We start from the raw sequence: 24,497 nt of genomic DNA on the forward strand, positions 1-24,497 counted from the left end.
TAACAATGAATCACTGGATTTAAGCCTATGGATTATATGTACATGCTTTAAACAATATTTTAACAATAAAGTTAGAAAGTCAAGAAAATTCTGCTTGTAAAAGACCCGTAATAATGTAAAAGTGAGGGGTACTGAAGGAATAATGACATAAAACATCCTTCCACAACTCATTTACTTTATAATTATTAGTTAATGACCCATAATTTATGGCTTGACTTCCTTTTGAAATTTACATATTTGATGTTTTGATTTCATGTGTCATAGTCACAAGTCTTGGATACACAAGGAGGAAGTTTTGATGAATAAAAGTTAATATTACTGTTTCAAGTAAGAAGGAGTATTATTAAACTTTTAAAATGTTGCTTAATCAAAAAGAACCTTTAATTACAGAGGAATATACAGTCAAAGCCAGAATATGGATGGTAGGATATTTCCCATTAACAATGAATTCCTGAATGGAAGCCTGTGGGTTATGTATACATCCTTTAAACATTATTTCAACAATAACACAAGAAATTCAAGAAAATTCTGCTTGTAAAAGACCCATAATAATACAAAACCTGGGGATTACTAATGAATTCTGGTTAGTGGACATACTGTTCAGAAAGTTGTAACCCTTGATGTGTGACAACATTGTGTTCATTATATTGCAAAGACATTGGTCTTCATTGCTGTCATCAAGCTGTCTCTAAACCAAAATTAGCAATATTAATTTTATCTATTGTTTTAATCGAGTATATTGTTCCATGTGAAAGTGAATTTTTCTGATAAGTGAAGTTCACCGCTTCAAGCACTGATGATTTCTTTGAGAAGATTGCAATCTTCTTGAGGACTGGGACCAAGAGTTCTTTATTTAAAGCATATTTCCTAATACAAGCAGTACAGTAGTAGGCACAGGTACTTAAAATACACCTTTTGATTTTTACAGTTTATTTTTCACAGCCTCATTAAAAGCAGCAGGGTGGGTTGGAAGGAATCCTTTATGCGCACTCTGGTGCAATGATTTCTTTATGTGTTTTCATCCACTTGTAGACACGGAGCTTTCTGTTTAGTTCACCTCTGTATCCTTGGCAACCATCAGGGTGCCAGCTCAATGGCTCTCACTGAGGTGTCAAATGGTTTGACCTGAACTGCTTTGGAGTTAGAGTCTCCTAGTGTGTGTTTTCACTTTGCCAATTATTAGCTGAGTGACTCTTGCTAGTTATTTTACTTAAGTCTCAGTTTCTTTATCTGTAAACCTGGGAAACTAATGCAGAGTTGTTCTGAGACTCATATGTGTGCCCCTAACCCAGTGTCTGGCATATAATAGGTACCCAATAAACATCTCCTCTCTTCCCTTCCCTTGTTTATTTGCAGCATGGGTATTCATTTACCTCCCTTTATTGATGAAGTAATCAAGGTATGGGGAAGTTCTGTGACTTACCAAGGTACACTTTTACATTTAGAAAAAAACACCAGGAGTAGATTCTCTCCTGACCCCCTACCCAGGTTTCTGCTATTAGAGCACGTGTCTTGTTTTTGTTTAACCAAATCCATAAATATTTATTAGATTTGGCTACTCCAGCTCAAATGGAGAAACAGATAAGAGAATATATTTCAGACTAAAAGACAATGATAATTTATTATTAACTTATGCAACAACAAATGTAGTCTCAATAAAAAGCGGTAAGTTTGGTCTTACGTGAGGTTCAAAGTTGAATGTGGCAAAGTTCAAATTCTTGCCTTAAATAATATACAAGTTGTGGAAATAAAAAAGACACGAGTCTAAAGGATAATAATCCAGTGTATAATACGAGCCTCACAAGTGGTGTAAAGGGCTAAGGGAATTCAGAGGGTTGGAGGGTTCACTTCTAGGAAGTGGCATGTGTGGCTAGGTGTAATGATCCCTTCCGCCATCATCCTGGTGTTGGGTTTAAGGGGACCTGAGTCCTGCTCATTCTCAAGCTCTTCTGCCATGTTCCTTGTGCCTTGCTTTGGATACTGTTATCCTCAGAAAACCCCCGGATTTAGATTCAGAGACAGAGCTCTTTATGGAACCAGTTGTGCATTTATTTCTGCTGCCTACCCCTATCTCTAGCAGCTGTTTTGGAAAGTATTGCATTTGCTTCCCACATTTAATTAGTCACTAATGACCAATATGGCTATAAATGAATTCTTTGCTTATTGTTGATAATTCAAGTCAAGCATGGCAGATGGTTCCGTATGCTGAATTCTCCAACAAGCATTTATTACAGGAAGATGGACGCATCAAGTTCAATAGAACAGCCAGGAGCAAGTGGTTTGCAGATGGCTAGGTTTTTAGCATGGGGATATTTTGCTGCAGGATTATTCACCACAGAGTTCAGCCTTCCTTTTGAAGCAGGACTTTCTGCTTTCTTCTTATTCCTTCCCTCCTCCCTCCCTCCTTCCTTCCTTCCTTCTTTGCTTCCTGCCTGCCTGCCTTTCTTTGTTCTTTTCCTCTTTTACTTCTTGCGTTCCTACCCAAGGGGAGTATGCAAAAGAAATAGAAACGATGACTTCTTCCTATGTGGAATTGGCAATAAATGTAGGGATTTGAAACCTAAAATGGTGGGTGAATGTAGGTAAGCGTAGGGGGAGGGAACCCAACCTATATACTTAAGGGTGGAGAGAATTCATAGTGAGGGAGCCATTTGAAATGCATATGCCAGGAAGGTTACTTGAAGCCAGTTTGCTTATGTTCTTTCCCGCTTGCTCCAAAGCGAGTTCCTTCAGCTCCTAGTCATTTAATTGCATATGTTCTTTGTTCTCTGTCCACACCATGGGCATAGCTACGTATATGGAGGGTTGTTTTTACATCCAATCCAAGTTGACTGATGCCTAGTTTTCTTTCTTCATTTCCTAATAGTTATATGATGTTCAAACTGAAGGCCAATTTGTGGGGGACCTGGCCGTTTAATCCTCCACATATCCTTACACTGGTGTGACCATAGCTTCCAGTGGCATTACACCAGTGACGTACAAGTGATGGTGATAACAAGAGGGCTTGTTCTGCCCACAATTTAATCCTGTACTCCAAATTAAAACTTGCCATTGGCTAGACAGTGCCAGGGAAATCAAAGGAACAGAACCAATATTTCCTGAGGACATGGTGTGCTGGATACTGTGCTGTGTATTTTAGACAAATCCACTCAGTTGTTGCTCACAGTCACTTCAGCTGGCAGATGAAGAATCTGAGGTTTGCAGACATAAGTCCACTTGCTTAAGACCATGCGCCTGGTATGTGATGGAGCTGGGATCCCAGCATAGGTTTCTCTCACTCCCAAATCCATATGCATAATGAAAAGCTTCCTTAACGTAGGGCTTGCAAAGGACTCCCAGGTTCTGGGAGTCCAGCATAGTCCCAGACATGCCACTTCCACTAAAACCACTGCCACTGCCCCTTGGGGGTTGAGCTAGACCCAAGGGTTCCTGGGTGCTCCAGGAAATGCCATGGAAACTCAGTGCTGTGTATAAGGAGGGAGGCTAGGGAGAAGCAGAAGGTACATGTGAAGATGATGTTGCTCTATCATCAGCTCTCCGTTCAGCTATGAGCACTGTACTAAAGAACGTCTGTGTGCCCCGAGTTACAGCTCTGTAACATTGGTCCCTCAGCCTGCCTGCTTGTTCACAGCCACTATGGGGAGAGCACCAGTGCTGTCGCTGTGGAGTCTGGATGGTTTGATCACTTTGTGGGTCCACAACCAGTGTCCCCTCTGACCATTAGAGACAGGAGCAGCTGTCTGGTTCAGTCTCATTTGACTGTTGTGGTATCTTTTCCTCTCAAGAGTCTCATTGCCTTTTTTTTTTTTTTTTCTTCATTCAACCTTGGACAAAACCAACTCGGTCTATCCCTTCAGCTTTTATAGCTTCAGATATCTGGGGAAATACACAGTATTCCTAGTTCCTTTCCTGTAGAAGGCTTTGGGCTCTTTATGTAAACTGTGCACTCCATTTGAAGAAACCTCCACACTCACTTCTCAGTGGTATAAGAGAGGGGTGGCTTGCCCTCATCTGCTAAATCCTGGAGCCTGGTCTCTATAGTTTGCTCAAAGGATGGCCTTTGTTCAATCTCAGAACCAGAGTAACCAAATACATGCTCCTTCCTTAACAAGATGACAGCACTCTCTGTGGCCTGGGGGCTTCTCCAGCTCAGCCCCAGTCTTGCATCTCCAACTTGCCCATCCTGTTGCCATCCATGAACCAAAGCTGACTGGAGGATAAAGAAAGGAAATAGCAGGAAAGCCCATTTGGAACAAGATGTAGACATATAGGAACTGAAGGTGGGGGTGAGGGCCAGAGTAGAGGATGGCAGGGAGGGAGGGAATTTTTATTACAGAAAAGTTTGGATCTTGAGGCAGCTTTTCCTTGTGACAGGGACAAATATACAAGTGGAAGCTAGTGACACTTAACTTCAGGCCTCTCACTTGCATGGGACTCTTCCAAGGCCCATTTTTATCTATAATTTTACACTCTGTCTTAAAGAGGATTCCCCTTCTCCAAATTGTATAAACTTCAGGCTTCACAAAACCTGGGTTGACTCCTGCCCTTTTACAATGGTTCTTGTTAACACAGAGACTTATCTGGGTTTGGCCAGTCAAGAATTAAGACTGACTTGGTCACCGGAGACCCCTGGCTGAAGGGGCTGCCTAGTGGAAAGAGGCAAGTAGCTTCTGGCATCCCACTTTGTTTGGGCCAGGAGGGCTGAAGAAGTTTTATTTCGAGTGCCCAACCTCAACCCTAGCCATGCTAGTGGCTGTGTTAAGAAAGTTTCTGCAGTGAGGTCCAGGTTCATCACAGTCAAGAAGTGATGGCCGCCATGGACACCTACCCGACACTAGCCCTGATTTGGATTTGGACTCCATATCTCAGGCCCAAGCAGGAAGTTGCAGTATTACAAATGTGGCTGGAAAAAAATAAAGAGCAAAGGGATGTATTTTTCTGTGGTAAGTGTCTTTCAGAAAACAGAAAGCAGCTCTTTTTATCTGGCTTCAGGTATTGTGCAAAATGTGGGGACACCTGGCAAAGGAAGACTCTTCATAAGACACATACTGAGCCTGGTTAATGACTGTCCCCAGAATGCAGAGCTGGGTGCTGAACAGAAAGTGGGCTAGACTCCAGTGTGTCTGAGCACTTTCTGTCTCTGCTGTGGGTTTGGTGGGTCATATAGGTTTAGTGGTCATTCTTTATATGTGGAATGAGGATGTGAAATGTTTAGCATGTTGTCAGTGTTCCAAGTATCAAAAATCTTAGCTCATGAAACAGCCAGTAGGTGACAACAGATTTGTCCCATGTACTTTTCTTCAATGCGGGGGTGGGGGGTAGGGGGTTATGGGTTGAATTGTGTCCTCCCAAAATTCAGTCACTACCTCAGACTTGGGCTGTATTTGGAGATATGATCTTTACAGAAGTAATTAAATTAAAATGATGCAATTAGGGTGGGCCCTATCCAATAAGACTGGTGTCCTGACCAGAAGAGAAGATTAGGACACAGACACATAGAGGGAGAATGCCATGTGAACTTGAAGATGGCCCTTACAAGCTAAGGAGAGGGGCCTCAGAAGAAACCAGATCTGCTTACACTGTGGTCTCAGAATTCTAGCCTCCAGAACTGTCAGAAATGAAGGTGTGTTGTTTAAGCCACCCAGTCTGTGGTACTTTGTTATGGCAGCCCTAGAAAACTGACATAATGTACTTGCAACATTTTGGGGGGGAATTTCGTTCTTATCTCTATATTGTGAAGTTTCACATATTTTCTTGTTTGTTTTATTCATATTTATTGAAACGTCCTCTCCTCACTTTTCTGTTTTTTGTTTTGTTTTTTATTTTGTCTTTCTTTCTTTTACCGTTCAAGTTCTGGGTAGAACATTTAACAGTAGTAATTTTTGCCATAAGCCAGCCTGACTTGATGATATTTCTATTTAAACTGCCAACAAGATTTATTGAGAAGCTGGTGAGAAAGGAGGACAACTCAAATTAATTCCACTGAAATGTACTGGAGGATGTAAATAACCCTTGGTTTGAAAATCTGGTTAACAGTTCTGTCAGCCCAGAAAAATGTTACTGGAGAGAGACTAGCAGGGAAGGCTGTAAAAGTACAGGCTTATCACGGAAAGGGGTATTTTGATCTACATTTTGAATAACATGGTTGAGGTTAGTAATATGTTTATTTCAGAAACAAGAAGATGAATGTCAGTCATTATTGGGTGTGTATTAGAGTTAGCAAATGATTAGAGTGGCTCTCAAAGGCTGGGATCACAGGGAAAAACACTTAATTACCATAATTCATTAACCAGAGTTCCTCTACAATCTGCTTTCAGGAGAAAGATGTGTGACAACAAAAAACAAACATGTAAGGCTGTAAAAAAGTACTAAAATTTCAAGAGGATGTCCTAGGGTCCAGTATAAAATCAGGCCAATCTCATGTATCACGTACAGCTATATCCAAACATCTGTTTAATATGCATTATGGGCAAGAATTAGGATCCTGAAGTAATGCAAATCTTCAATCATTGAAAATTGAGTAAATTTTGTTCACTATATAGCATTTCTTAAGGGTAGGAAGTGAGCTGAGTATATTAAGAAAGCATTTTTCCATAGCCAGGATAGAAACAAAGACTAATTCCTATTTAATTGGCATCTAAGAAGAAACTTCGGTGAGTAAACCTCAGCCCTTAAAAATGGAGGTATTGTCTGTGTTTCTAGTCTCACTAACAATAGCCTTTTATTATATGTGCTGCCGAAGCGAGCACAACAATAGCTTCTTACACTAGTCTCCCATATGTAAATGTTGACTTGTTGGCTTTCAAAACTTTCTGATACTTTTATTAAAGACAATAAATATTTAAAAAGGCTTTTCCAAGAAAATATGACTGTCAACCCCTGGCATCTAGGCCAGAACTACTGGGTGGGTACCCATCGAGGTGAGGAAGGGAAACCACTAGCCTCCCTCGTCTCTCGCCTGGGTGGACCACTGCAGTAGCTTTCTATAGAATCTACCTCTTCCCTTGGTCCTGTGTATCTAGTCTTTGCTTATTAACACAACAGCCAGTGTGAGCATTTAAAATCTATGTATCATATCATGGTTCTCCTGAGTTCAAACCCCACATGGCTTCTGATCTGTCTCCGCGTCAAAGCTAAAATCCTAACAGTGGCCTCCAAGTCCCTCCATGATCTGCCCGCCATCTGTTCCTTCCATCACTGGCGGACTGGTCCCACTCCACCTCCCTACTCCAGCTTCTCTGGCCTCTTTGCTGTCTCAGTGCTGCCAAATCTGTTCCCTCTGTCTGAATGCTCTTTCTACAGATGTTTCTATGACTCCTTCCTGTACGCCTTTTGGGTTTTTGCTCAAATGTCGCTCTGTGACTTTTTACTCTCTTCAACACTGCCACCCGTCCCCAGCAACACTCCCTCTTCCCTTTCCCTGATTTGCTTTTCTCTGTCACTTTTATCGCCATATGACTTAGTCTCTACTTGTTTTATTGTCCTCCCTCTTCCACTAGGATGTAAACTCCATGAAGCCAGGGACGTTAGCCTGTTTTCTTCACTGCCTAGAATCCTGTGTGGTCTGTTGGAGGGACATGAAATATTCAAACCATGAATGACCAGTGAGGACCTTTTGGTAACTTACTTACCTGTTGGCCAAAAGGGACAACAAGAGAATGCAGAAAGAAGCTAAATGAAATTCTAACAATGGGTTAGGGCACTTAAAACAGGATGGAATGGAGGGCACTAGTAAAGCTTTCCAACGCTATCGTGTAGTCTGTGGGATTTGACGATAACACAGATGAGCTAGACTGATATTTCCATAGTAACATCTCTTTCTATATATTGATACCATAAAAGAAACAAGTAGGCTATAAACCATTCTTTTTCAAGGTAATGATTTTTCTTTCTTTCTCCCTTTTTTATTTTTTATTTGTTTTTTGTTTTTTTGCCTAATCGTATATGTTATAAAAATCAATGATAGTCCATTTAGGAATAGGCCATTTTCCAGAGGTTTGACAAATAAAAATCCACCGATGCCTCTTTTGTTGTTGTTGTTGAACAGATTTTTAAATGAAGAAGTGTAATTATTTGAGTTTTGTCATTGAAGGCATCTGCTGATTACAACTGTTCCTAGGAAGTGGATTAGAATATTTTTCTCCTTAAATCAAAACATGACATAAAAATAGCCACTGCTAAATTGAAGATGATGATTTCAGCACTTCATCATTTGGGCTCCCAATTTATTACAGAACACTTGCTTGTCTGCTCATTGGCAAAGATAAGCGAAGCATTTAAGCAGTGAAATGAGGGGGAACGGTTTACATGTGCTGTCAAAGAAATAACCTACTTCCTGTATGAGGATGATTTTCATAAAAGTTGCTGGTTTCCAAAATACATGATTTTGTTGGTTTTCCAAATATATGATTCCTCTTTCAAACAGTGGAATTGGATACCCAAGTTTCCTTACAGTGTTTTCTTGTTTTTTCTCTCTCCCCCTACCAGCTCTGGCATCTGTCAAAGCCTGGCTGGGAGAGGTAATATTTAAAGACATCTTGGAAAAGGATAAGGCAGTGAATATTTGTGCATTAATAATGTTTTTCTCTCTAACACAAAACACAATTTCTTGCAAACTGTGTTTCCCTTTTCACTATGGTTGCCAGGAAGCTCCAAGCCATGTTTATTAATAATTATAGTAACTAAATTAGCACTTGAAGAAGAAACATATTTGCTTCCTCCAGATATTTATGGCTTTCTTTTTTCCATTTTAATTATTGAATATTGACATTATTGTGTATGTCTATGGTGAGCACTTTCACATCCTTTCATAAAAGATATGAATTATTTAAAAAAAAAGAAAGAAAAAAGAACCTTATTTCAATCCTATGGCTTCTTTATTATTCCCCCTTTCTTCCTACCCTAATTACAACAGCTTGATAAAAATTTGTCATAATGAAAAATAGCGAGAGGTTTTTTATTAATTTGATTATTATGTTGAATGAATGAATTATGAAACAATTGAAACAACCCAATGTCTGGAAAACTCTTTATTTCACCTTCATTTTTGAAAGCTATTTTTACTGAGTATAGGATTTTAGACTGAGAGATTTTTTTTTTTTCCTTTTAGTTCTTTAAAGGTGTTGTTCCGTTGTCTCTTGGTTTTGTTGTTTATGAGAAGTCTGCTGTCATTCTTGTCTTTGTTCCTCTGTACTAAATGAGTCTTTTTCCGCTGGCTTCTTTTTAGAATTTTCTCTTTATCATTGGTTTGAAGCAATTTGATAACATGACAGTGTAGTTTTATTCATGTTTATTGTACTTAGAATTTGTTGAGCTTCTATAGTTTTAGTTTTTATCAAATGTAGAAAATTTCAGCTTTTCAAATAATTTTTCAGTCCTTTACCCTTCCTTTGGCATTCTATTTACATAGATATTAGGTGCTTGAAATTGTCTCACAGCTCACTGATGTTCTGCTCATTTATTCCCCAGTCTTTTATCTCTGAGTTTCATTTTTGATAATTTTTATTGCTATGTTTTCAAGTTCACTAATTATTACTTCTGCAATGTTTAATATGCTATTAATCCCTTACAATGTATTTTCCATCTCACACATTACATTTTTATATCTCTAGAAGTTTCATTCAAGTCCCTTTATGTCTCCCAAGTCTGTATGTAACATTAGTCATACCACTTTTCTCTAACTTCTTGAACAAGCGACATACAGTTTTAATAACTGTTCTAATGTCTTTGTCAAATTCTAATTCTATCCGTATCATTTTTTTTTGTTTCAATTGATTGATTTTTGTCAATATAGGGTATATTTTCCTGTTTATATTCATGCTTGTTATTATAGGTTGAATTGTGTCGCACGTTTCCCCTCCTACCCACCCCCTGCCCCAAACTCATATGTTTAAGTCCTAATCTTTACTATCCCAGATCTTATTTGGAAACAAGGTTAATACAGAGTTGACCAAGTTAAAATGAGGTCATTAAGGTAAGCCCTAATCCAATGATTTGTGTTCTTATAAAAAGGGGAGATTTAGAAACAGACACGCATGCAGACTTAGCCAGGTGAAAGACACAGGGAGAAGGTGGCCTCTGCAACCCAGGGAAGAAGACCTGGGACAGATCCTTCCCTCACCTCCCTACATACCTTAGAAGGAACCAACACCTTGATCTCAGACTTCCAGCCTCCAGAACTGCGAGATGATACATTTCTGTTGTTTAAGTCCCCCAGTTTGTGGTACTGTATTATAGCTGCCCTAGCAAACTGATATACTTGGTAAGTTTTCATTGGTTGCAGATATGGTGACTATAACCTTCTTGGGAACTGGATATTTTCATATCTCTATAAATATTCTTGAAACTTATTCTGGGACCCATTTACTTGGAAATAGTTTGATCTTTTCAGTCTTGCATTTAAGTTTTGCTAGGTGGGAGCAGAGCAGTATTTGTCTAGGGCAGATATAGCCCTACGACATGGGACAAATCCTTCTGATCACTTAGTCTGATGCCTCATGAATTATGAGTTTTTCTACTCTAGCTGGTGGCGACAGGAACTATTTCTGGCTCGGTGTGAGTTCTGCGCGTTGTTCTTTATAATCCTTTGGGTAATTGTTTCTCAGATCTTGGATAGTTTCTTCACAAATGGGCTGATCATTACTTAGCTAAAGACTGAAAGGTAACCCTTTGCAGATATCCAGAGCTCTCCCTTCTCTGGAATTTTCCTGCAAATGCTAGCTGCTTTAGCCTTCCTAAATCCCAGCACCATTTCCTTAACTCAGGGAAACTGCCAGTTCCAGCTAGAAAGGCTTGGCTCTTCTCCATGTGTCTCTTACATCCACCCATCAGGCTAAGCTGGGCATGTTCTCGTGGCTGTGGCACAGTAGCATGACTGGAAAGAGAGCACATTCATTGGTCAAAGCAAATTATGTGGGTGAGCCCAGAATCAAGAGATGGAAAAAATGAAGATTAGGACTGTTACTAACTAATCTGCACAACCAGTTTTATGGTCCTTGCTACATGTCATATTATTCTTTAGAAAGAATATACAGTGTTACCAACAATATTTATGTATACATGTTTTTACATTGTCTATTCAGCTTAGAATTTTGTATTTTCTATTTGTACTTTCAGTGGGTGCTTGGTTATATACTTGTATTTTCTTCTTTAGGAAACGGATTCTGAGCCATTTATAACATATTACTGTGTACAGACTCTTGTTTATGAATATATATATAATAATTTCTTTATTATTATCCTTGCAAGTAATCATCTAAACTCCAGAAATATTGATTATGGTAATTTTTTTCTCTCAATCAATGGAATTATATTACTGCTTTAGGAAATATAACCAGTACGGGCCTTTATTTTAGTGGGAAATTTCTATATGACAAGGTCAGTTAGGGACAAGTGTGACTGAGAACAATATGGAGGTAGGTTAGAGTTGGAATTAGAAACAAAGACATTTAGAACTGCAAAGGACTGGAGATTATCTGATACAACGCCCTCTTTATAGAGATATATACAGATAAGAAAACTAGGGCACAGAGCAATTTAGCTACTTTCCAAGGTGAAAAAACCTATTGGTGATGCAGGGTCTGGTATATAATAGGTACGTAAAAAGTATTTTTTAAAGAATAAATAAATATAAGACTGGAATTTAGGTCTTCTGACTATGTTTGGCAGTCCTAATTATATCATCATGGAGGTCTCTAGACTTGAAAACTAGCCTAAGCTACAGCATAGAAAGAAGCAAATTAGATCAATTTAGGGAAGCACAAAAGTTTAGGGTATTTAAAAAAATTCTTCATTAAGAGATTGTGACAGCTTTCTGCAAACCTACAAGCAGAAGACACCATTCTCAGAGGTGTGTGGACCAATGAGTGATGTGAATGAGAAAGAATATCACACCCGGATGTTAGCAAATGCAACAGCAGTGAGGCTGTTCCCCAAAACCTTGGGAACATGGAGACTGAGACTGGGTCAGGGGAGAATAGTCTAAGACAGTGGAACAGTTCAGGCCCAATAAATTCATCTGTGTGGAAAATGGATGGGCTGAATGCAACGAAAGTATATCCATTCCCCACGTGAGGAGGAAAGTGTCACTAACATGGAATATGGTCTCTTTTAAACTTTGTGATGCTTTGTAAGCCTAGGATATAGGCTCATCAGGAATGTCTTGTAAAGCTTATCTTTCTGTAAATTATCTCTTTATCAAGATAAGTTATAGAACTTTCACTAACTGACTTATCGGGTACTAAGTACAAGCCCGAGAGTCTTACCGGTATTTCAGCACAAAGCAATGACTGGCTTGCCACAGATTAAGAGAAGTTATTATTCAACAGCTATCAGGCTCCTGGGGGCAGCATGAGATGGGGTGAGGGGCTGGGCAAGGTGGTGGTTATGCAGGAATGAATGGCCCAGCGCCCCAAGGACTGGACTAAATCTCCTGCAACCTTATTTAGTAAGAATTTTCTGGCTGACTGACTTGCAAAATTTGTTTTCCCCAGTCTGTGGGTGTTAATCATCAACAGTATTACTGGCCCCGGTAGGAGCGCCCCAGAGGGAACCAAGACACAAGACTCCTGGGAATTTGGCAGCTGCAGTGATAGGAGGGATAAACTTAACGCATACATGTGATTTACATTCTTTAGACCACAGACTGACAGGACTTAGGTGTGAAGTCATGAAGAAGCACACAGGATGGTGAGCTCTCCAAGGCAGGTTTCCTTGGTCTTGTTTCCACCTGCAGACTTGGCATTCACTCTCTCTGCACCCTGGGATGTTCGTGCTTGCTTTTCAGGAGTCAGGGCTGAGCTAAATGTCATCTCAGCAGCGTGGCCTTCCTTGATAACCTCATCTAAACTCATTTCTCCTCGACCCGCTTCACTCTCTGTCACACATCATCCTGTCTGATTTTCTTCACTGCAATCACCATTACCTGCCATGCTGTGCCCATTTGTTCATTGGCTGTGTCCCATGCTACCACGAGAGAAGGAATATTGTCTGTCTGGCTCACTGTGGTGTCCCAGAGCTCAATAAATGTTTGTCGAATGACTGAAGGGAGCAAACAGGGCTTATTCGGTGAGTCACAGAATCATGTCAGAAGCAGAGGATACCGCTTGACACTAAAAGTTAGTTTTCATGTATTTTAAAGATATAGAAAATCTATAGAAATAGATTTTCTACCTTGACAGCATTAATTGATTCCCAAGAGCAGGAAATAGTAGTGAGTGATAGATCCCCTGAAATTCGTTACAAGATAGTAAGGATTGTGGTGTGCAGCTGTGCATGTCTTTTGCAAAATGACTTTCGCTGTTTCCTGTTAGAAAGCAAAATACTGTACAGAGATGTTTGGTCCAGACCAGAATGATGTGTGTGTTTTTTAATTTGTTTTTTTGTGTTGTTTTTCTATATCATTTCTTTATTGATGACCTCAAAGAGGGAATTTCTCTCAGCTGGAGCTGGGATAAGGTAGGGAGAGACTTTAAGATTTGACATGGAGGCATTTGTCTTCGATTTGGGAATTTACTAAATTATGACACCTTGGGGTTCTGATCAAACAACATTTATTTGCCATCAGACAGTGTAAAGAAGGAGGAAGAGAAGGAGGAGGAAGGGGGAGGAGCAGAGAAGGAGACAGGCAGTGATTTCACAAGGGTGCATTTCATCGGAAAATATGCTTTCTACAAAACCAACAATAGATACTCTGTGTGGCTTGAGGTCTCCGTTTAAGCAAGGAATCGAGGGAATTTAGCAAGTGTTGGCTGCCAGAACCACACTCTGCCCAAGTTTGGATCCTGACTCTGCCTCTTATAACCGGTCTGAGCCTCGGTTTCCTCACCTGTAAAATGGGGATAATAATAGTAGCTACCTTCTAATTTTGTCGAGAATGTTCAAAGAGTTAAGTGCTTAGCCTGGGATGTGGCCTGGCACATACATGTTAGTTTTTGCTTTGTTTGTTTTTTTAAATGGAAGTAGCCAAGAAATAGGAATGGGAGGTGGAGAAACGAAGGATTCAATGGCACAGAAAAGGTTACTCGGAAAGAGAGTTAAGAGGAAAACAGAACAGGACCAGAGTTACTGTTCATGAAGCTAGAGGAAGCTAACAGAGGACGCTGCGTAAAGGTCCATGTTCAGACCGTGGAACTGCAGCCTTGGGCCATTGAGGGTTAAGAATAAGTCTTTGGGCATAAGGTTGTCGTTGACCCCGGAAAGCCACATGGACGTGAGTGCTGGGGTGTGGGATGGTAGGATGCCTCCTTGGGAACACGCAGTGCTTTGTTAGAACTTATTTAAAGCTTTTTTCTTCTCAAGCAGCTATGTGCCTGGGAGACCACATTGGGACTTTATACCAGGGCGTCAACAGCACTGAGCCATAAAACGAGATATGTATTGAACACTTGGGTGCAGATAAAACACACCTTCTGGCAGTATACAAATCATTTGCCTCACAACCAAATGAATTTAAAAGCAGGTTTATAAATCACAGGGCAGGAAACGCTTTAGAAGTTTTCTAATGATTAGGGAGTGGTGCATGGAAACTAATACCGTCGTCGTAATTGCTAACTTAAAAGGTCTAAATGTCATCAGCACTGTTTTTATTTAGCAAGTCGGGTTATGGTTTTATTTTACTGAATTTAAATCAGTTCTGGTTTAATAATGTCTTGCCATTCCCCAGTCCTGTTCTCTCCCTCATTTCTAAAGTTCCTGTAGATTTTCTTACCACAGAGGCCTTCAGAAATGGGGGAAGTCCGGCTGTGCTATAGAAGGGGTCGATCCTAAGTGTGTAAGTGGAGAGGCTTGCCAGAAAGGCAGGGATTTAAACTGGGTCTTAGAAAGGAAAGAAATGAGTGTTTATTGCACACTGACTGGGTACCTGACACCAAAGTATAGCAGGAACTTTATACGAGGTCTGTCAATTAAGTTCATGAACTCATGCTAGAAAAAGTGCTACCTACCTCATTGCTGAATATCACTATGGCCACCTTCAAAATACTCCCCTTGGGAAGTTATGCACTGATGTCAGTGCCTTGTCCACCCTTCAAAGCAATTTTGGAAATCTTTTCCTGGAATGGCCATCAGAGCTGTCGTCGTATTACCCTTGATGTCCTGAATGTCATCAAAATGTCTTCCTTTCGATATTTCCTTTATCTTCTGGTAAAGAAAGAAGTCATCGGGGGCCAGATCGGGTGAGTAGGGAGGGTGTTCCAATACAGTCATTTGTTTATTGGCTAAAAACTCCCTCACAGGCAGTGCCATGTGAGCTGGTGCATTGTCGTGATGCAAGAGCCATGAATTGTGGGCGAAAAGTTCAGGTCGTTTTCATCTTAACTTTTTCATGCAGCCTTTTCAAGTGAACTTGGTTAACTGTTTGTCCAATAGTTACAAACTCATAATGAATAATCCCCGTGGTATCAAAAAAGTTTAGCAACATCATTGCAACCAGTTTGCAAACCTAATTGTCAGACCTCATACATATCTCAATGACACTATATATTAGAGGGAATTATTCTCATTTTTCAGAAGGAGAAACTAGAGGTCATAGACAGTAAGTGACTCACTCGGGGGATAGTATCGGGGGTCGAGTCAGAGATGTCTAATTCCAGAAGCCCTGTTCTTCCTTCTACACTGTCTCCCTTTAAATATTACCTTAACAGGTGAATACGATGAGAGGGGGTGGGCAGAGATTTGTGACGGGAGAGGAAGAAAAGGGAGACATGGAAACACCCCTTGGACCCAGAGGGAACAACTTGATAAAATGAGTAGAAGTAGAAAAACTCATCCACAAATCTCAGTCAGCTCTTGTGTGCAAGACACCACATAAAAGTGAAGTGATTAGTGAGGTAGAGAGTATTTGGGGGATGTTGACTATATGGCGGGAGGGCAATCGCTGAGAGGATGGGAGACTGTTTAGGTAACCAGCCTGGAAACGCAGGTGAGAAGGTAAACTGTGGGACTTGGGAGTGCAGAGACCCCCAGCTGTGTCCTAGATTACTTTTGGAATTGACTTGCTCTTCTCTGCTGTAATGATCAAAAGCAAGTGGGAGTCAGTCACATGAGCTACTCTGGGTTATTTTGGGTGAGCTTGAACTCTCTGAGCTCAACTGGGGTTGATCCACATTTTGAAGGTAAGTAGGTGTGTTACCTGGAGATGGTGACGTTTGTGCTATTTTTTTTTTTTTTTTTTTTTTAATTTTGTTGGGTCTCATGGCCAATTGATGAATCAATCACTAAGTAAAACTTCTGGTAGAAAAATAAGTGGTTTTAAAACGTTTTTCAAGAAAGCAGTGGAAGAATGGTTGCAGTAACCTCACTAACTTTGCTTTTAGCGCTGCTGACGTCCCTTCTAGCAGTCTAACATTTGCCAGAATGCTTAATATTCTTGTTTGCTCCGTTTGAACCCACTGCACTCTCTGCCTACTTTGTAATATAGCATTTATCTCAGTTTAGCCAAATGATCTGTGTTGCATGTTTGTCTCCACCACTCAATTGTCAATTCCTGGGTGACAAGGAATTGAATTACCTCTGCTCCAGACTAGTGCTTGTAGCATAGTGGATGCTTAATCAGTGTTTGCTGAGTTAATAAAGAAAAACAATTGCCAATCTTTCAGAGACAGTTTAATGATAATAGTGAGTAGTGCAGGACAACCTAAGCTTTCACTATAACTAAATCCACTTTAAGTCCTATGTGGAAAACACAGACTTTATCAGGCAGATGCTAATTACCGCCAGCAGCACCGTGATCCTGTTAGGTAGTCCCCACATGTGGAAATGCGTTTAAGGCTTATCACTTAATTGGTACTAGTATGCTGGCATGGCACTATTATTTTTATTTTTAGTGGAATTTTCCATTTACTGAAAGACTGCTCATGAGCCTTGGAATAGAGTTTTTGCCACTGGGCATCTCACCCAGGGAGGGAACAGAACTGGTTTTGAACTCTATGTATCTACAGCTTTGTAAACCAATGAACTGAATAAATGCACAAAGTCTTCTGATGTTGCCTCTAGGAAACTAATCTTTCTCCAAGTTCAAATTGGATTTTTTTTTGTCTCAAAAATCTTATCTAAGGGAGTTAACTACATATACCCTTGTATTATGACTATAGAATATCTATTAGAAATTTTGCTTCTAACTTCCGGCCGTCATTTTTCTGGAAATGTACCGCCACATGCCCCGGGTTTGTCTCTTTTTTCAGGTGGTGACAGAAGAGAATCCTCCTTCCCTCTATGGGTATTTCAGAGGTACTGGGGTTTTGGTGTCAGCAGCATCTCAGCAAAGAAGACAAATGTTTGATCCAAAGGTTGACTTATTCTCAAAGTAAAAATGGCTTTAGTGTCATCCTGACCCAACTATTTGAACCCCTGAGTTGGAATTTATTGTGTCTATACAGCAGAAACCACCTGGGTAATTTATCATCAGAGTGGCACCCTACGCAGACCCACCTTGATGAGTGGGTAGTTTCGGGTGGCGATTGTGTTCTTTTTTGCTGATGTAAACCGTGTCACCAGTTAATAAACAGTAAGCCTTTGCTCTGGCAAAATGCTGGGCTAGGGAGAAAGATGCAAACAGACGTTGTTCTTAAGGAACTACTTACAATCTAGTTGAGGAGAAGGGACATTTGAAACAGTACAGATATCATAAGCATTGACAAGGCATATATGTGACGACTGACGAGTGAAAAGAGCTTATAAATGTATGACTTTAAGGCTAGACGTGATGAATTACCAAGTTGTGCCTTGAAGGAACAGTAGGAGAAGGGACAAGATGGGACGGATAGTATCACATGGCCTCTGGCGGAGGAGACAGAAAAGCACAATGTGATTCTGCTTAGAAAGGTGGTCAGTTTGCCTGTTTTATCTACAGCAAAGGTCCTATCCAGAAAGATGTCCTCGGTACATTAATCCGTCATCTCGGGCCCTTCACACATGTGATTGCCTCTACTTTTGGACCCTCCCCTCCCTAACCTTTTTGTCTAAGGAAAGGCTAAGCTTTCTCCTGTTCAGATTCCATCCTCTCACCAGTCATCCTCTAACCACGGGAATTAAGGGGTTCTATTGAACTGTTATCTTGAACTGTTAACCAACACTAACTTCCTTTACATTTCAAGTGTCCTTTTTCCTCAACTGGATGTAAATTGCAGTGTTAGGAGATGTGTCCCCAAAGCCTCAATATATGTCTCTTTGTATTGTAATTGGCTGTTTGCTCATCTCTAGCCCGCAAAGACCCTAAGCAGCCTGAGGGTGGGACCAAGTGGCCTTCTTCATTGTTTTTGCTCCTAGACTAAGCACAGATTCTGACACCCCCTGGAGTGCAGTAACTTGCTATGGAGTAAATTAAGGCATGAGTGAACTATTGAACAGACTTGGCCGACTTAAGGTGTAAATATTCCTAGTATAAAGGGAATGATGGGCCTTTAACTGGGAAATTTAACAAAATGTGGGAGGCCAGCGATTAGGGGAACATGGGGTGGGAGAACAGGGAAGAAAAATGGTTAAGAGGATAAGAGTGTGAGGATAAGGAAGGACGCTTCTCCTCACGCTTAACAGTTTCATTGAGATGATAGCTCATTTTATATCAGTCATCTTCCAACCATCGCTTATTTTGGACACTGATTTTGACTTAAATTTTATTTAGTGTCTAATTCTCGAAGCATATTTATACTTTGCTGATGGTTACAGTTGAATTTCCTTCCCACTCTCCCTTTCATCCACTGGTTTTCATTCACTGGTTAAGTTAGTTCACAAAACGTTTGAGGACCTATTCTACGCAAAGTTCATAAAGATTTCAGTAACTGGATATATTTTGTGAAGCACCGTGATTCAGATTTTACATGTTTAATTTTCTCTTGGCAATTTACATCTAGGCAATTGATTTCATCCTTTTGGTTGCATTAGCAGGGCATAAGGACTGCGATGGAAAGTCCTGGCTGAATATTTAGTAATGTTAATTTGAGTAAGGCCCTTTAAAGTTTTCTTATACTAGGTTACAGGGTGATTTTTATTTATTTTTTTTTATCCTGATGAAATTCTCCCCTACCCCAACCTCCTTTAGCTGTTACCAGGGAGTACGTGTCTGAGAACTCAAAGTACAAGTGATTGTTTTCACATTGCACTAATCACTAACAATTTTTAAACAGGAAGAATAAAGGCACGGTAGCAAAGGAATGTTTCCTTATCCTCACTCTCCAGTCCAGTTCTCTGTTACATAGAGACAAGCACAGATTTTTCCTCTTAAATCTAGGCCATTTCAGATGCTTCTCTCAGCATTAAGTGACACACAGCGAGTGCATGGGTGCTGCCATAAAACGCCATTGTGGTCTGAGTTGGTGTTATGGGTCATGCTGTATGTCCACACCCAAGTAAATGGCGGGGATGAGTCAGAGTTTACTATTTCCGGCGTTCACTGGTATGCCTCCATAAATGCCACTAAATGTTATAACAGTAACAGACCTTGTTCTAGGAACGGTGTGATATTATCTGGGACTTTGGAAGCCACTAGCAAAATCCAGTTAGTGACTAGTGGCTGATAGTGTTTCAAAAGATCAGACAAAACAAGTTGTCATCATTCAAAATGGTGGTTTACCTATTAAGTATGAGCACAGTGAAGGGAAGAAATCTTGAAAGAGATGTTTAAAAGGATTAAGACCTTCCTCCCATCTAGTAACCGTCAGTTTGTTGTCTGTGTCTATGAGTCTGTTTCTGTTTTGTTGGCTCACTTATTCTGTGCTTTAGACTCCACGTATAAGTGAGATCATATGGTATTTGTCTTTGTCTGACTTAGTTCACTGCTGTACACCTGAAACTAATATAAAATAATAGTGAATGTCAACTATAATTTAAAAATATAGTCACAGTGATATAAAAGTACATCATAGGGAATATAGTCAATAATATTTTAACCATGTATAGTGTCAGGTAACAGACTTACTGGGGTTATCACTTTGTGAGGTATATAAATGTTCAATCACGATATTGTTTTGTACACCTGAAACTAATAAAAAAGTAATTAAGACCTGCTTTATATAATTCCCATGGTCCTTCCTGAGCTGGCCCTGGAGCCCTCCCTCTCATTCTCTTCTGGCTAATTCTGCTGCCATTAGATCTCAGTTTATGAACAACTTCTGCTGAGAAATCTTCCCTGACTCTCTCCTATAGGTGTCCACTGCTTCTTAAGCTTACATGTGTTGTAATGCTAATTACATTGAATCACTCCCTCCAGACTTACTTCTTTCCTCCCTTCCTTCCTTCCTTCTCTCCTTCCCTCTTTCCCTTTTTTTTCCTTCTTCTACTTCCTTCTTTTCTCCTCTTAGAGTCTCTCATCATGTTGAGAAGAATATATTAGCCTGGTTCTGGTTAGAAGAGTACTGGTGAGAACAGTCATGCCAATTAATTTTTCCTGCTCTTTCTAGAGGTTAACTCAGGTTCCACTAGTTTTCTTTGCTATGATAGCTGAAGTATGTTAATACATGATTCTCTGGCCATTTAACAAATATTATACAAAAAGGTTTTTGAGAATGTGCAGATTTCATATGTTGATAAAGCATAGATATACTATTTCTCTAAATATAATATGAATACACATTAATCTAGTTTTCTTTTTTTCACTACTTTTGGAAATAGCAATCTATTAGCCAAGTACGATGGCCTTTTTTTATGTTCTCATCCCATTTGACCACTTGGTGATAGTCCCTTGGTGTCAAGGTGACTTTCCTATCTAATCTGCTTTCTTAGTTCTCTTATTAACTGTAATAACACTTTTCTGTTCATTGCTCCCTTTATTGTCCCTGTTCTATCCACCCTTTGAATGCTGTATCAGCTACGATTATGTTTGGCAGTACATATAGAAAACCTTACAACAGTTCTTAATAAATTGGAATTTACTTGCATCAAGTGACAAGAAGTCCAGGGGCAGTTTCTTTCTACCTAACAAGAACATGCTTTAATTTTTTTAAACTCTCCCCACTCCAAATACAATGGATGTGGGGAAATGTGCATGAAATATAACTATACAGGTCGTTAAGTTATAAAATCAACATCTATGTAACCATCACCCAAGTCAAGAAATAAAACATTGTCAATATTCCCCAGGATGTCCCATATACCACATTCCAATCCCTACCCTTTTTCTCCACCCCAAAGATCAACACCCTCCTAATTTTTATGGTAGTTACTTCCTTACGTGTCCTTAAGTTTCTACCACCTCTGTATTATTTGTAAGAATACTGACTATTGCTGAGTTTCACCCATTTCTGACCCTTTTCTATATAGAACCATACAGAAATGTGTTTTTGTGAGTTTGGTTTCTTTTGTTCAATATTTATAAAATTCATCCATATTTTTATGTATGGTATTCATTGCTGTTTGAATTCTGTTGCACGAATATGCCAACATTTATTAATCTGTTCTAGTTTGGATGAACATTTGGGTAGCTTCCAATGTGGGGCTGTTATGAATAAAACTGATATGAATATCATCATCTGTCTCCTAAGGGCATGTGTATGAGTCTCTACGGATTTGTCTGTAGGACTGGAATTGTTGGGCGAAGTGTTTTTTTCTTTGGAAGGAGAAGTTGTTTCCAGTAATGTGACAGAACCAAGTGGGTGAGCACGTTCAGCAAGACCCATAAAGTTACATCCCAAACTGAGTCCGTCTCAAAGCAGGAGAGTCAGGCTGACCCGCGTGTGGGTGGGTCACAGCTGTCTGGCTCACTTGGTTGTTGAGAAAAGCAGCTGGACAAGAAGTGAGGAGGGGTGTCCGTTAGATGCTAATGAAGGAATCCCCTTCCCCCTCGGGGATGCTGGGGATGGAAGGAGAGACTCAGGCTTGGCTCTGTTTGGAGAACTTTGCGTTGTTTACCCATGACTAAGTAAGCATCGGTGGTAATTTAGAATCAGAAATTGGGACAGGTGGTCATGGAAAACTTCTCTTGGAAAGTGACATTTGGAGAGAAACCTGAATTATGAGAAAGAGCGCATCATTTGGGGGAAGACCATTCCAGGGAGGGAAGAGTGTGTACCAAGGCCCTAATGTGAGGACACACGTGGAGATGATGAGAAACCACAGGATGGCAGGAGGCTAGAGCATGTGAGCAGGAGGGAAATGAGGCATGACGTAAACCAGAGGCAGGGCTCTTGGGCTCGTGGTGGTTCATGGTAGGGGGTTGACGGACCTCATGTTTCAAAGAGATGAGTCTGTCTGGATTGTAGTGGTGACAAGACTGGCAGCACGGAGACCAGTAGGAGGCTGTGTCTTGGGGAGAGATGCTGGCGGCTTGGACTAGAGTGGTAATGCTGAAGGCGAAGGGATGGGTTAGAGCTGAAGGGACTGAATGTGGAGACGCTGACTATGTTTTTGTGGCTTGAACAATCAAGTGGATGGCAGTATCATGAGCTGAGACAAGAAGGCAAGGGTCGGAATAATTTTGGGGCAAGGGGGGGGGGGAAGCAGTTGTAGAAAGAAAAATGATCTGTTTTGGCTATGTCAAGTTTGAGAAGCCTATTAGATATTTCAAGGAAGCATTCGGATCCATGAATTTGGAGCCGAGAGGCGTTTTCTTTATAGACTGTGAGCAAATCTTTCTACCTCTGGGCCTTATCACATGGTCTGGTACATGGTAGGCATTCAGCACGTGTTTGATGAATGAATTTATTCAACAAATATTTATGGAGCTCTTACCCTGTGCCACACACTGTTCTAGGAGCTGGAGGTACAGCAGTGAACAAAACAGACACAAATTCCTGTTTTCCTAGAATTCACTTACAATGACTGCAAGCATGAATACGTGAAATACGTATCTAGAACTAGATATTTGATAGAGTGTTTATTTTATTTTGTCTCTATGTCTTAAAAAAATCTTTGAAAATATTAATTAAAAATTGAACTCTCCAGCAGGATTCATGATAAGAATAGTGTCTAGAGAGACTTCATTATAATAACCCATGTTGCTTTCTCTTTTCCTTTTCAACTCGATTTGTGTTACCTTTATGTGCCCGAGCCCTGCGTGTCAGTTGGTAGTACAGGAATTGTGGTAGATGGGTGTTACTTACAGTAGCTTTGGTGTCGGTTTCTAATTTTCCCTTGAAACATGTGATTTACAGGCACACTATTTTCACTAACAGGTGTGAAATGGCTCTGTGCCACGTGGAGAAGGAGCAAAGTGTCACTTCTGAGGTTTGTGGTAAAATGTCTTGATAGATTCCTCAGGGGGAGTGAGAAGCCTTTCCCACCACTGCAACACTGCGCTTGCCAAAGCCGAGAAGCCGAAGGGAAAATTCACGTGCTTTAGTGCAAAGTGCCTGTCGTCTCACCACTGTGCTAAATATGGTTCCGAGAAGTTTGTGTCAGTTAATACTCTGTGAATGGAATTAGCATCCTCTGAGCTTTCAGGGAGTTTGTGACTTAGAACAACCAGCAGTGATTCCTTTTGCCCAGCAAGATATCAAATAATACAATCGTTAGTTTCAATGAATCATTTCTATGTATTTGATTCTTGTATATTAAATCTCCTTGTTTATTCCCAGAAGAGATTATTCAGCTTCTACATGAAGCCCTCCTGGACATAACGCTAAACAATGTTTTTGTTTGTTTGTTTGTTTTTTTAACCTTGGTTTTCATTGATAACAAAGAGAAAGCTGAGTAGCTGGTCAGTTATAGTATCTTTTGCCTCATCAACAAGGTGGATATGTCAGAGAAAGTTTGTTTTTAATCCGGATTTTTTCTTTTTGATTGCCTTAGTCAGGGAAAAGACAGACTTTCTACCTTGTTTCCCCGAAAATAAGACCTAGCCGGACCATCATCTCTAATGCGTCTTTTGGAGCAAAAATTAATATAACACCCAGCCTTATTTTAATATAGGACTCAGTCTTATCTAATCTAATATAAGACTGGGTCTTATATTAATTTTTGCTCCAAAAGACACATTAGAACTGATGGTCCGGCTAGGTCTTATTTTCAGGGAAACACGGAACATGAATTACCCCCAACCTCACCAGAATTAGGAAAGGCACATACTTAAAATTGAATTTTAAAATGCCTGAACTTAAAAAGAATTTAGTTAAAATGTTTGCATATTAAAGGATGTGTTCGTTAGTCTACAATACCTGTTTGCAAGGGAATTTGTAGATACTGACTAGTAACAGCTGCAGGAGAACTTTCACGGTGTGCGTTTTATCCTTTAAACTTGCTCTCTGCACCGCCCCCACCCCCACCCCCGCCCCACCATCCGCTGTTTCCCCATTTGAGTTGTGTGACTTCCTGGATCAGGTCCTCTCTAGACTAAGACTAGGAAGCTGGTTCAGAGACATCCTCACCTGCAGAGAGGACTCTGCCAGTGCAGCGAGCACCCCTTTCCTTCTTCCGGTTCTCCACTCAGTAGATGCGAGATGAGCTCCCACAGGTGGGTAGGTTATGAAGGGTACGTAGCCCAGGCTGAAGGTTTTGGCTCATTTCCTCTAGGTGATGGCAAATCTTTGGAGGGTTTTAGCTGAGGAGGAAGAGACTCAGATTCGTCTTTT

General features: G+C 40.3%; 1 protein-coding gene across 3 annotated transcripts in view; it reads left to right on the forward strand.

Annotated features, from left to right (window-relative positions):
* The window catches only part of HMCN1 (hemicentin 1), a 667,703-nt gene that overhangs the window by 93,582 nt on the left and 549,624 nt on the right, over positions 1 to 24,497 (forward strand). Inside the window, exon 1 of one of the 3 annotated variants that reach the window (XM_074322402.1) lies at positions 12,564 to 12,687. The exons of 1 other annotated variant lie outside the window; for it this stretch is intronic. The gene's annotated coding sequence lies outside the window, so the exon portion shown is untranslated. Of the gene's footprint in view, positions 1 to 12,563; positions 12,702 to 24,497 lie in introns of those variants that run through there. One more of the 3 variants, XM_074322401.1, reaches the window with a different exon arrangement.

This window comes from Rhinolophus sinicus, linkage group LG17, assembly GCF_036562045.2.
Source record: "Rhinolophus sinicus isolate RSC01 linkage group LG17, ASM3656204v1, whole genome shotgun sequence".
NCBI lineage: Eukaryota > Metazoa > Chordata > Mammalia > Chiroptera > Rhinolophidae > Rhinolophus > Rhinolophus sinicus.